General features: G+C 36.6%; 1 pseudogene; it reads left to right on the forward strand.

Moving 5' to 3' along the window:
- The first annotated feature begins 7,108 nt into the window (after nucleotides 1-7,108).
- LOC103680625 lies at nucleotides 7,109-8,030 on the forward strand (annotated as a pseudogene).
- The last annotated feature ends 6,709 nt before the right edge of the window (nucleotides 8,031-14,739 follow it).

The following is a 14,739-nucleotide window of genomic DNA, read 5'->3' on the forward strand; positions in this document are numbered from 1 at the left end:
AAGTTTCATTCTTTTGCATGTAGCTGTCCAATTTTCCCATTTATTGAAGAGACTATCTTTTTTCCACTGGATGCTTTTTCCTGCTTTGTCAAAGATCAGTTGCCCAAAGAGCCAAGGGTCCATTTCTGGGTTCTCTATTCTGTTCCATTGGTCTATCTATGTGTCTGTTTTTGTGCCAGTACCATGCTGTCTTTGTGATCACAGCTTTGTAGTATAGCTTGAAATCCAGCCTTGTGATGCCCCCAGCTTTGTTTTTCCAGAAGCACAGTAGAGCAGATCAACAGAACTAGAAGCTGGTTCTTTGAAAGAATAAATAAGATTGATAAGCCACTGGCCAGACTTATTCAAAAGAATAGAGAAAGGACCCAAATTAATAAAATTATGAATGAAAGGGGAGAGGTCACACCAACACCAATGAAATAGGAAGGATCATTAGAAACTTTTATCAACAACTTTTAGCCAATAAATTAAACAACCTGGGAGAAATGGATGCCTTCCTGGAAACCTATAAACTACCAAGACTGAGACAGGAAAAAATTGATTATTTTAACAGATTGATTAATTAGGAAGAGATTGAAGCAGTGATCAAAAACCTCCCCAAAAAGAAGAGTCCAGGGCCTGATGGATTCCCCAGGGAATTCTACCAAATATTCAAAGAAGAAATAATACCTATTCTCCTGAAGCTGTTTCAAAAAATAGAAATAGAAGGAAAACTACCAAACTCATTCTATGAGGCCAGTAGTACCTTGATCCCCAAACCAGGCAAAGACCCCAACAAAAAGGAGAATTACAGACCGATATCCCTGATGAATATGGACGCCAAAATTCTTAACAAGATCCTACCTAATAGAATCCAACAGTACATTAAAAGGATTATCCATCATGACCAAGTGGGATTCATCCCTGGGATGCAAGGGTGGTTCAACATTCGCAAATTGATCAATGTGATCTTGTGTCTCTTGCCCATTTGTATTTCTTCTTTGCAGAAATGTCTGTTCATGTCTTCTGCCCATTTCTTGATTGGATTATTTGTTCTTTGGGTGTTGAGTTTGATAAGTTCTTCATAGATTTTGGATAATAGCCCTTTAACTGATATGTCATTTGCAAATAACTTCTCCCATCCCGAAGGTTGTGTTTTGGTTTTGTCAACAGTTTCCTTTGCTGTGCAGAAGCTTTCTATCTTGATGAAGTCCCAATAGTTCATTCTTGCCTTTGTTTCCCTTGTCTTTGAAGACATGTCTAGCAAGTAGTTGTGGCTGAGGTCACAGAGCTTGCTGTCTCTGTTCTTCCCTAGGATTTTCATGGATTCCTGTCTCACATTTAGCTCTTTCATCCATTTTGAGTCTATTTTTGTGTATGGTGTAAGGAAATGGTCCAGTTTCATTCTTCTACATCTGGCTGTCCAATTATTCCAACACCATTTGTTGAAAAGACTGTCTTTTTGCCACTGGATATTCTTTCCTGCTTTGTTGAAGATTAGCTGACCATAGAGCTGAGGGTCAATTTCTGGGTTCTCTATTCTGTTCCATTAATCTATATGTCTGTTTTTGTGCCAGTCTTGATGATACCATCTTGATGATTACAGATTTGTAAAAAGCTTGAAGTCCAGGATTGTCATGCCACTTGCTTTGGTTTCTTTTTACAACATTCCTTGGGCTACTCAGGGACTTTTCTGGTTCCATACAAATTTTAGGATTATTTGGTCCAGCTCTGTGAAAAAAGTTGATGGTATTTTGATAGGGATTGCATTGAATGTATAGAATGCTCTAGGTGGAATAGACATTCTAACAATATTTATTCTTCTAATCCATGAGCACGGAGCATTATTCCATTTCTTTGTGTCTCCCTCAATTTCTTTCATGAGTGTCCTACAGTTCTCTGAGTACAGACACTTTGCCTCTTTGTTTAGGTTTATTCCTAGGTATCTTATGGTTCTTGGTGCAATTGTAAATGGTACCGACTCCTTAATTTCTCTTTCTTCTGTCTCATTGTTAGTGTATAGAAATGCAACCGATTTCTGTCCATTGACTTTATATCCCGCCATGTTGCTGAATTCCTGTTTGAGTTCTAGTAATTTGGGGGTGGAGTCTTTGGGTTTTCCACATAAAATATCATGTCATCTTTGAAGAGTGAGAGTTTGACTTCTTTGCTGATTCGGATTCCCTTTATTTCCTTTTGTTGTCCAATTGCTGAGGCTAGTACTTCTAGCACTACATTGAAAACAGTGGTGAGAGTGGACATCCCTAACATGTTCCTGACCATACGGGCAAAGCTCTCAGTTTTTCCCCATTGAGAATGATATTTGCCTGGGCTTTTCATATACAGCTTTTATGATATGGAGGTATGTTCCCTCTATCCCTACACTGAAGAGTTTTAATCAAGAAAGGATGCTTACTTTGTCAAATGCTTTTTCCACATCTGTTAAGAGGATCATATAGTTCTTGTCCTTTCTTTTATTAATTTAGTGTATCATGTTGACTGATTTGTGGATGTTGAACCACCCTTGCAGTCCAGGAATAAATCCCCCTTGGTTGTGGTGATTTATCATTTTAATGTACTTTTGGATCCTTTTGGCAGATCCTAGTGGTTGGACCCTAACGTACTGTTGGATCTTGGTGAGAATTATTGCATCCATGTTCATCAGGGGTATTGGTCTGTAATTCTCCTTTTTGGTCTTTGTCCGCTTTTGGGATCAAGGTAATGTTGGCCTCATAGAAAGAGGTTGGAAGTCTTCCTTCTATTTTGATTTTTTGAAACAGCTTCAGTAGAATAGGTATTAATTCCTCTTCATATGTTTGGTAGAATTCCCCTGGGAGGCCATCTGGCCCTGGATTCTTGTTTTTTGGGAGATTTTTTATTACTGCTTCAATTTCCTTGCTGGTTATAGGTCTGTTCAGGTTTTCTATTTCTTCCTGTTTCAGTTTTTGCAGTTTGTACATTTCTAGGAATGCATCCATTTCTTTCAGATTGCCTAATTTGTTGGTGTACAGTTGTCCATAATATGTTCTTATAATTGTTTGTATTTCTTCAGTGTTGATTGTGATCTCTCCTCTTTCATTCATGATTTTATATATTTGGGTCCTTTCTCTTTTCTTTTGATAAGTCTGGCCAGGGGTTTAGCAATCTTATTAATTCTTTCAAAGAACCAGTTCTTAGTTTTGTTGATCGATTCTACTGTTATTTGGTTTCTATTTAATTGACTTCTGCTGTAATCTTTATTAATTCCCTTCTCCTCCTGGGTTTAGGCTTTATTGCTATTCTTTCCCCACCTCCTCTATGTGTAAGGTTAGGTTGTTTATTTGAGTCCTTTCTTGTTTCTTGAGAAAGACTTGAATTGCTATATACTTCCATCTTAGGACCACCTTTGCTGCATCCCAAAGGTTTTCAACAGTTGTGTTTTCATTTTCATTAGTTTCCACAAATTTTTTTAATTCTTCTTTAATTTCTTGGTTGACCCATTCATTCTTTAGTAGGCTGCTCTTTAGCCTCCATGTATTTCAGTTCTTTCCAAATTTCCTTTTGTGATTGAGTTCTAGTTTCAAAGCATTGTGGTCTGAAAATATGCAGGGAATGATCCCAATCTTTTGGTAGTGGTTGAGACCTGATTTGTGCCCCGTATATGATCTATTCTGGAGAATGTTCCATGTGCACTCAGTGTGTGTACAGAGTGTGAATGTGTATTCTGTTGCTTTTGGATGGAATGTTCTGAATATATTTGTGAAGTCCATGTGGTGCAGTGTGTCATTCAAAGCCTTTGTTTCCTCATTGATCTTCTGCTAGATGATCTGTCCGTTTCAGTGAGTGGGGTATTAAAGTCCCTTTGATTACTGTGTTATTATCAATATGTTTCTAAACTTTGGTTATTAATTGGCTTACATGTTTGGCTCTTCCCATGTTAGGGGCATAAATATTTACAAGTGTTAGATCTTCTTGTTGGATAGACCCTTTAAGTATGATTGATGTCCTTCTTCATCTCTTATTACAGTCTTTGGATTAAAATCAAATTTTCAGATATAAGGATTGCTATCCCAGGATTCTTTCAATGACTATTAGCATGATAAATGGTTTTTCACCCTTCACTTTCAATCTGGACGTGCCTTTGGGGCTAAAATTAGTCAGACAGCATATGGGTGGGTCTTGCTTTTTTATCCAATCTGATACCCTGTGTCTTTTGATTAGGGCATTTATCCCATTTACATTCAGAGTAACTATTGAAAGATATGAATTTAGTGTCTTTGTATTACCAGTAAAGTCACTGTTTCTGAATATTGTCGCTGTTCCTTTCTGGTCTATGTTACTTTTGGTCTCTCTCTTTGCTTATAGGATCCCCTTTAATATTTCTTGCAGGGTTGGTTTAGTGATCAGAAATTCTTTTAGGCTACGTTTGTTCTGGAACATTTTATCTCTCCTATTTTGAATGATGTGTTTGCTGGATGAAGTATTCTTGGCTGCATATTTTTCTCATTTAGCACCCTGAATATATCATGACAGTCCTTTCTGGCCTGTCAGGTCTCTGTGGATAGACCTTCTGCCAGTCTAATGTTTCTACCTTTGTATGTTATGGACCTCTTGTCCCAAGCCGTTTTCAGGATTTTCTCTGTCTCTGAGATTTGCAAGTTTCACTATTACTTGTCAAGGTGTTGACCTATTTTTATTGATTTTGAGAGGGTTCTCTGTGCCTCCTGGATTTGAATGCCTGTTTCCTCCTCCAGATTAAGGTGGTTCTCCACTATAATTTCCTCCAAAATACCTTCTGCCCCTCTCTCTTTCCTCTTCTTCTGGGATCCCAGTTATCCTAATATTGTTTCACTGATGGTGTCACTTATTTCTCCAATTTTCCCCTCCTGATCTAGTAATTGTTTATCTCTCTTTTCTCAGCTTCTTTATTCTCCATTGTTTTGTCTTCTATATCACTCATTCTCTCTTCTGCCTCATTTATCCTAGCAGTTAGAGTCTCCATTTTTTATTGCATTTCATTAATAGCCTTTTGGACTTCAATTGGATTAGATTTTAGTTATTTTATTTCTCTAGAAAGGGATTCTTGCGTGTCTTTCATGCATTTTTTTTCAAGCCCAGCTAGTATCTTTGTAGTCATTTTTCTGAACTCTAGTTCTGATATTTTACTTATATCCATGCTGATTAGGTCCTTGCCTCTTGTTCTCTTTTTTGAGGTGAGTTTTTTCATCCTGTCAATGTCCAGAGAAAAAATTAGATGGATGAGATAACAAAATACTAAAATGGCAACAACAACCCCAGAGATATATACACTAATCAAATCAGAAGAGACCAGAAACTGAAAAAAAATAAAATAAAATATTTTTTAGAAAAAATTTTAAAATGTTAAAAAACAAATAAACAACAAAAAAGAGAATATAATCAGATAGGTCAACAGAACAGAGCAATACATTGGATCCTGTGTGTATTTTAGTCTGTTTTTTAGTATTTTAGTCTGTTTTTTTAGAAAAATAGATCCTAAAATTGTAAAGAAAGAAAAACCTATATATGTAGAAAAATAAAATTAAATACATTGAAATGACAGAATGTAACTATAAAAATGAAAATTAAAAGGCCAAAAAAAAAAAGGAAGCCATATAAACAGACAAGCTAACAGAACAGAGCCTTACACTATATCCTGAGTATTTTTTGGTCTGTTTTTTAGAAGAAACTACAATCCAAAATTGTAATGAAAGAAAAACTTATGTACATACAAAAATAAAATTAAATATAATGGAAGGATACAATGTAAGTGTAAAAATGAAAATTTAAAAATATTTTTTGAAAAGACTTGATAAAATAAGAAATTGGATGAAAAGGGAAGGAGAGAAAAAAATTAAAATTCAAAGACTAAAGAGTCATGGGGAAAAAGCCATAAATTCTATATACTGTGTTCCCTTAGTACCGGAGTTTTGTAGTTCTTGATGATCTATAAATTTGGTCTTAGCCAGATGTTCTTGCTGATCTTCCTGGGCAAGGAGGGACCTGTTGCATTGATTCTCCTGTGTCTTTGCCACAGGTGGAAATGCAGGGCCCTTGCCAGGGGGACAAGCTAAGTCATCTGCTCTGGATTTCTCTATGTGGCTTTTGTTTTCTCAAGGCTTTACCCGCTGCTTTAGAGGATGAGAATGAAAACTGTGGGTTCCCTGTCTCCAGCCCCAGAGCCGAAAACTTGGGGCTCTACTCCTCAGTTCACCCTAAAGGAAAAGTGGTCAATCACTCCTGTCTCCCTGGTCTCCTTTCGAACGCTGGGCTCACCCAGCCTGTGACTGAGCATTTCTATCTCAGGCATATGACCCTGTTTTGAGTCTCCAAACCCTGCAGACTCTTGCAGTTCCCACACATGCCACTCCCTCCGGGAGAGGAAGGGGGATCTAACCTTAGTTCTGCCTCTCCCTGGGCTCCTACTCGGAGAGCAGTTGGTGACCATGCTGTGGTTCACAGTATACAGCAACCCCAACATGAGAACCCACTCCTAGGCTCACTGATTGCAGCTGGCTTCCCTGTTCTAATGCCTGGGACCTTTGCCACAATCAGGCACCCCTGGTTTTTCTGTGACCCTGGGGACACTGAGACCACACTATCCCACCTAGGATTTCGCCCCACATCACCACCTGAGCGCCTATCAGGCAGGATGTCCCTCAATGGAACAGGTTTCTAAAAGTTCTGAATTTATGCTCTCTTCTATATTGCTTTCTGGTAGCCAGCTGAGAATGGCTCCCTCCCCCCATGGGTCTATCCACCATCTTGGACTATCTACAATATAGTACTATTAACTTGAGGCAAAATGTAGTACAGAAAACAATGTTTTTCAACAATATTCATCTTCAACATCTTCATTACTTATTTATCATACAGAACTGAACTCCTACCAGCTAAGAACAATTCTCCATTGCCCACCATGCTCTATCCCAAGGCAGCCACTTTTCTACTCTCCATTTCCATGAGTTAAACTAATTATAACACCTCATATAAGTGGGATTATGCAATTTTTATTCTTCTGTGACTGACTTATTTCAGTTAACCTAAAGTCCCCCAGACTCATCAATGCTGTCACATATCTTAAAAAAAGAAAAAAGAGAGAGAGGGAGATGAACAACCATACAATGATCAGAGTTTGTCCTGCTGAGCCTTTCTGATGATTCTTATCTTCTGGTTGTGATTTTACCTTTTTTATTTATCACATACATATTACGTGTCACTGGCAACCTGGCTATCATTACTTTAACCTTGGTAGATTTCCATCTACAGACGCCTCCCCAAGTGTTTCTTAGTTTGAACTTCTCTATCTTAGAAATCTCATTTACAACTGAATGTATTGGTAGATTTTGGGGGATAATCATCACCAAGGATAAAATCCTTTCTCATAACAATTGTATAGTCCAACAATTTTTCCACACTTTCATGGAGTTCAATGAATTTCCCATTCTAATTGCCATGTCTCTTGACCACTATGTTGCCATTTGCAAACCCCTTCATTACACCACCATCATAAACAGGAACCTGTGCATCTTGTTTGTGCTCTATGCATGGCTGGGCAGATTCCTGACCTTTTCTCCACACCTTATGCTTCTGTTCCAGCCAGATAAGTGTGCATCCAATGTCATGGATAACTTTGCCTGTGCCTGTCTTTTGCTTGTTCAACTATCTTCTCAGATACAAGGTTCCTAGAAGTAATCGGTTTTTACTTTGTTTTGGTTTCTTTGCTATTTACTTTGGCATTTGTGATTTTATCCTAATATACATCCCATCTGCCAGTGAAAGGAAAGTTTTACTCCACTTATATTTTTCACATGATTGTCATTGCCATTTCCATATATGTTAATTACCCAGCAGTGGGGGGAGGGTCTTCTTTGACTAAAGAAGTAGCTATTCTCAATAACTCTGTTGGCCTCATGCTGAACTCCTTCATTTACCCCCCAAGGAACCAGAAAAACACAAACCTCCAAAGATTTGGTCCTTAAAGTACTATCTCATACAAACAAATCAAAGTTCTGATTAATATGAATTAATGTTATCTTGAATATTGAACAAGAGAAAAATGAAATTTTAAATTTCTAATCTGCTATCTTCCTCCATCCATGTCACAGCTACAGGAAATACTGAGCTCATTTGTTAAGCATTCTTTATATCATGAAAGTGGCTGAGTTGTGTCCTCCTTTAATGTATCAGTAGGTTCCATGTAAGTGATTTATAATTGTGAATACAAAACCAGTGGTTATGGAACATAAAGTGTTTTGCTTAGTATTATAAATAGTAAAAATATATTGTCAAAAACACTAATTCCAAAAGATATATGCACCCCCACATTTTTTGCAGCATTATTCACAGTAGTGAAGATATGGAAGCAGCCCGAGTGTATGTTGAGAGATGAATAGAGAAAGAAGTGGTATACACACACACACACACACACACACACACACACACACACATATATATATATATATATAATGGAATATTATTCAGTTATAAAAAGAAAGGATGAGATTTTGCCATTTACAAGCATCAAGGGACAGAGGATACTATGCCAAGTGAAATATGCCAGATAGAGAGAGACAAATATCATATGCTTTCACTTACATGTAGAATCTAAAAAACAAAATGAACAAGTAAACCAACAAACAAAGCAGAAACAGACCCATCAATACAGAGAATGTATATTAGGACAAAATCACAAATGCCAGATAGGAGTTGTTGGGGCAATGGGCACAATGGGTGAAGAGGAGTGGGAGGTACAGTCTTCTAGTTATGGAATAAAAAGTCACAGGAATAAAAGGTACAGCAGAGGGAATGTAGTCAATGCTACTGTAATCCTGTTGTATGATTACAGATGGTAGCTACCCTTATAGTGGGCATAGCACAATGTATAGGCTTGCTGAATTGCAATGTCATACACCTGAAAGTAATTTAACATTGTGTGTCACCAATACTCAAATAAAAACAAACAAGCAAATAAGGCATCATTGATGAATGAGTACAAATGAATTGAGGTGCCGAAGGGAGAAGACCATATGTGACTGTGAACACCTTAATGGAGAATAAAATGTAAGATTATTAAAACAAATAAGAAAATAAAACCACAGCTATTCTGGAATGGAGAAGGTGAGGGTGGATGGGGTGAAGTGAGTCTGAAATTGCAGAAAGGGGTCAAATATTACTGTGACTTGGCCCTGTTAAAATTAGATTCTTACATTGAGGGTACTAAGAAATCTTTTTTATTTTTTCCTGAAAAATGAGAAGAGTTTCTCAGACCCTTGTTCTCTGAGCTAGAAACATTACTTACGGGGGATACCTTGACATTGGTGCACTAAGTAACTCACTGTCCAAACTCTCATGTTGTCTCTAGCCTGATGATACTAGAGGAGTTGATCATTTATTTAAAAAGCAACAAAAACAGATTCATATTTTACATGTGAATAAACTCTGGTTGGATTAAAAAGGCAAATAGGAAGAGCAAAACCATAGAAATAGTGAACATAAACGAATATTTACATGAGTTTGAAATATGTGTGGCAAGGTGCTCTAAGAATAGGTCACTAAGAATTCTGGATACATTTTTTTTTTTTAGTGGAAACACGTCATAAATAAGTTAAGGAGAGGTTCTGAAAACTTGGTGCAAAAAAAGAAATTCACCATGGGTTTATATCCAAATACATATCTCCCACTAGTAAATAAGACATAACCCCCAAAAAGTGAACATGAGATAAATATAGACATTTCATGGATGAGAAATAGAATTTTTAAAAATGTTCAATCTCTCTAAAGTATTATGCTTACTGAAATAAGTGTGTCAGAGAAAGACAAATACCATATGATTTCAATTCACAAGTGGAATTTAAGAAACAAATGTGCAAATGTAAACAAAATATAGAGAGAAAAACCAAGAAAGAGACTCTTAAACTATAGAGAACAAACTAATGGCTATTAAAGGAGAGGTGGGTAGGGGGAAGGATGAAATAGGTCATGCAGATGAAAGGAAACACTCCTTGGAATGAGCACCAGGTGTTGTAGGGAAGTTTTGAGTCACTATACTGTACACCTGAAACTAACACTACACTGTATGCTAACTAACTGGAATTTAAATAAAAAGTTAAAAAAAAGATGTAAAAGTGATTATAAACTTAAGTCTAGAAGCATACGGGGATTTTGCTGTGCCTTAGTCATAGAAACTCCACTGTTTATAATCTTTCTTTCAAGCAACATCTTTTTATTATGCTATAAGTGTCTGTAAACTTAAGTGTAGACACATACGGGAATAGCCCTGTACTTGAGTCATTGAAACTACACTATGTATAATCATTCTTTCAAGTAACATGTCTTTCATTAAGATATAAGCGTGTGTAATATTGCATGGTGCACTGGGTGTAATACGCAAATAATGAATCGTGGAACATTGCATCAAAAACTGGGGATGTATTGTACAGTGACTAATATAACAAAATAAAAATTATTAAAAAAATATGTGTGTGTGTAAACTTAAGTGTAGAAGCACATGGAGATTGCCTTATGCTTAAGTCATTGAAATGACACTCTGTTTGATCCATCTTTCAAGTAAAATCTTCTTTCATTAAAATATATGTTTGTAAACACATATATAGGAGCATGTGGAATAGTCCTGTGCTTAACTAACTAAAACTACATTAGGTACAAAAAAATTTTCAACCTTGGGGGTGCCCAGGTGCCTCAGTCAGTTAAGCATCTGCTTTCAGCTCAGATCGTGATCCCAGGGTACTGGGATCGATCCCCACCTCTGACTCCTTACTCAGTGGGAGTCTGCTTCTCTCTCTCCTCCCCACTGGTGCTCTCTCTCACTATCTCTGTTTCTCTCTCAAAAAAATAAATAAATAATATTTTTTAAAAAATTTAATATTTAAAAAATATTATTCTCTAATAATTAGGGAATATAAAATTAAAAGAGTAAACATTTCTCTACTAAGAACTTCCTTTATCCTAACTAGTCTGTAAGCGCTTTCATTCATTCTTTCATTTAATCTTTAGGATATCCTAGGAGTTAAGACTATTAGTCTTCTTATTTTATGTGTAGAGTAATTGATGCTGAGAAAGGTTAAATAAGTTTTGCAAGTGTACAAAGATATTGGATCTCTTTATCCTCAACACCTGGGCACTGTGATCTAGTCTTTATGAGACTGTCTTTAAGTGAATTGTGGCTTCATTTTGTCCTTCCATTTGTAAAATATGTAAATGATTTCTAATATCTGTGATTGTTAGCTTGTAATGGTGTTTATTCTTGTCTGTGGGAGGGAAATTTTGAAATAGCTATCAAAATTTATTACTCACATAAATGTTCTACCCGTACTTGTATATACCCAAAGGAATGCATACAAATGGACTTAGCCTTGTAGCTAATGATGTGATATTGGTAGCAACCTGATTTCCTAAAGCTTAACTGACAATGAAATTGTTAAATTATATACAAGTCTCCTCTGGTATTCTATGCAATTCACTCATAATTAAAAATGAAATAGAAATAAAATTTCAAATACTCTTCTGAGTTTTCAAGACATTAAAATGCTTCTTTGATAGAAGATGGTGTGGTGGGAAGACCCTGAAGACACCTCCTCCACAGAACACACCAAATTACACCTATTAGTAGCACAATTCTTCCTGAAGAAGAACTGAGGGCTGACTGAACAGCTTCTGAACAACCAAAGACAAAGACAAAGGCAAGAGCACAGAATAAACAGGGAGACACAGTAACAAAGGGAGCCCCCACCCCTTTACTGGGAACATAAGTGGGGAGGGATAGTACTGAGGGACTGGGAATAGATTCCTCTGTCCTGGGGCAGGAAAAAAAAAAAAAAGCTGCAGTTTAAAGAAACCAAAGAGCTGCAGGGACACTGTCTCCCATCTACCATAAAAGCCCAGACTGGACTAGGGTCCACATCCAGTGGCCTGAGACCCCAGTAAGCAATCCCTATCAAAATACCAACAGAATTTTTCACAAGAACAGATAATTCTAAAATGTGTATGGAACCACAGAAGACCCCAGTAGCCAAAGCAATCCTGAGAAAGAACAAAGCTGGAGGCATCCCAATCGCAGATTTCAAGATATACTACAAAGGCATAATAATCAAAACAGTATGGTACAAAAGTAGACACATAGATCAATAGATCAATACAACAGACTACAGACCCAGGAAATAAACCTATGATCATAGGTTCAATTAATCTATGAAAAGGAGATAAAAAAATATAATGGGGAAAGAACAGTATTTTCAATAAACAGTGCTGGACAGTTACATGTAAAACAATGAAACTGGTCACTTTCCAACACAACGTACTCAAAAAAAAAAAAAAAAAACCCAAAAAACAAAAACAAAACAAACAAAAAACCCCTCAAAATGGATTAAAAACCTAAATGTGAGACCTGGAACCATAAATAATCCTAGAAAATCACAGGTAGTAATTTCTCTGACATTGACTATAGCAATAATTTTCTAGATATATCCCCTAAGGCGAGGGAAAGAAAAGCAAAAATAAATGATTGGGACTACAGCAAAATAAAAAGTTGTTGCTCAACAAATGAAACTGTCAACAAAACAATAAGTCTACCTACTGAATGGGAGAAGATATTTGCAAACAATATATCTGATAAGGGGTTAATTCCAAAATACATAAAGAACTTATGCAACTCAACACCAAAAACACCAATCTGTCTAAAAACTGGGCGGAGGACCTGAATAGACATTTCCCCAACATATAAATGGCCAGCAGGCACATGAAAAGATGCTCAACACCATGAATCCACAGGCGAATGCAAATTAAATTCACACTGAGATGTTGCCTTTTACCAGTTAGAATGGCTAAAATCAAAATGACAAAAAAACACATGTTGACAAGATGTGGAGAAAAAGGATCCCACATGCACTGTTGGTGAGAATGTAAACTGTTACACCCACTGTAGGAATCATTATGGAGTTTCCTCAGAAAATTAAGAAAAGAAATAACTTATCTAACATAACATAATAAAAAATTAAAAAAAATATTTTATGACCCAATGATTTTATTATTATTTACCAACCCCCCAAAACCCACCAATTTCAATAATATACACACCCCCATGTTTATTGAAACATTATTTAGAATAGCCAAGATATGGGACAACCTAAGTGTCTGTCAATAGATGAATGGAGAGGGAAGAGGTGATATAGACAGATAGATGATAGATAGATAGATAAAGATATAGATATAGACAGATATAGATATAGATATCATGTGTGTATATTTATATATATAAATGAGGTGATATATATATATATATATAGTGTGTATATTGTGTGCCTGTGTTTGTGTGTATATATGTTTAGACATACATATATATATACACACACATGTATACATATATATACACATACATATAATGGAATAATATGCAGCTATAAAAAAGGATGAGATCCTGCATTTGAGACAACATGGATGGACATAAAAGGTGTTATCATAAGTGAAATAGTTCAGACTGAGAAAGACAAATACTATATGATTCTCTTCATAGTGGCTTCTTTAAAAAAATGAATAAACAGTGTGCCTGGGTGGTTCAGTCAGTTAAGTGTCTGCCTTCAGCTCAGGTCATGTTCTCAGGGTCCTGGGATCGAGGCCCACATCAGACTCCCTGCTCAGCGAGGAATCTGCTTCTCCCTTTCTCCTTCCCCTGCTCATGCTCGCCCTTGCTATCTCTCTCTCTCAAATAAATAAATAAAATATTTTAATAAATAAATAAATAAACAAACAACAAAAGGCAGAATCAGACCTGTAAATATGGAGAACAAACTGATGGTTGCCAGAGGAGAGGTGGGTGGGGAGTTCGGTAAAACTGATGAAGGGGAGAGGGAGATACAGTTTTCAGTTATGGAATGAGTAAGTCATGGGAGTAAAACACATAACAGAAGGAATACAATCAATGATATTGGAATACCAATGTAAGGGGACAGATGGTAGTTACACTTGTGGTGAACATAGCACAGTGTATAAACTTGTCAAATCACCAAGTTGTACACCTGAAACTAATGTAACATCGTGTGTCAACTATACTCACATTTAAAAAAATAACAATAACTTAAAAAAGAAAGCATAGGTAGGTTTGTTGAGCACAGAGCAGGCATTTTCAAGGGAATAATGAGATCCAGAATTGGTCACATGGAGTGTGGACAGTAAGCAGGTTGGGGCTGAGAGTTGACAAGATAAGGATTCCTAGACAGGCTTTTAGATCTGGCAGAGGATTGAATGGTTTTTGGAAGAAGGTGGGCAATAGCCTAACGCTGAAGTCTGAAAATGTTTTTGGGTTTGTTTGGGTTTTTTTACAACAAATTTGGTAACTGTTTCGGACATTTTCATTTCAGAGCTCTATTTTCACTTTAATACTAAAAATAAACAAAAAATAAATAAATTGTTTATTCATTCTACTTTATAAAGGTGGAAATGTACAAATTAATAAAGCCTGGGTGCTACCTTCAGTGAAGGGTCCACTACTATGCAGCTCAGCCCTGTACTTAACCAGTCCCAAAGGACCTCAGGATAAATTACCTCCTGAGTGTAGACTGAGTTCCACGGGACTATCAGGAAAAATAAGTACAGACGAAGAGAAACCAGGCTGATTGGGCTGCTGGTAGGTACCCTTTGGCTTTTAGGTCACTATATTGCTAGCTGTCTGGGAAGATGCATGTCATGGCTCCACTATACTTCTTAGGTTATCTCTCCTGTTCCTTTCTTCACTCTGGTCTCTCCAGG

This window comes from Ursus maritimus, unplaced genomic scaffold (assembly GCF_017311325.1).
Source record: "Ursus maritimus isolate PB19 unplaced genomic scaffold, ASM1731132v1 scaffold_240, whole genome shotgun sequence".
Lineage (NCBI taxonomy): Eukaryota > Metazoa > Chordata > Mammalia > Carnivora > Ursidae > Ursus > Ursus maritimus.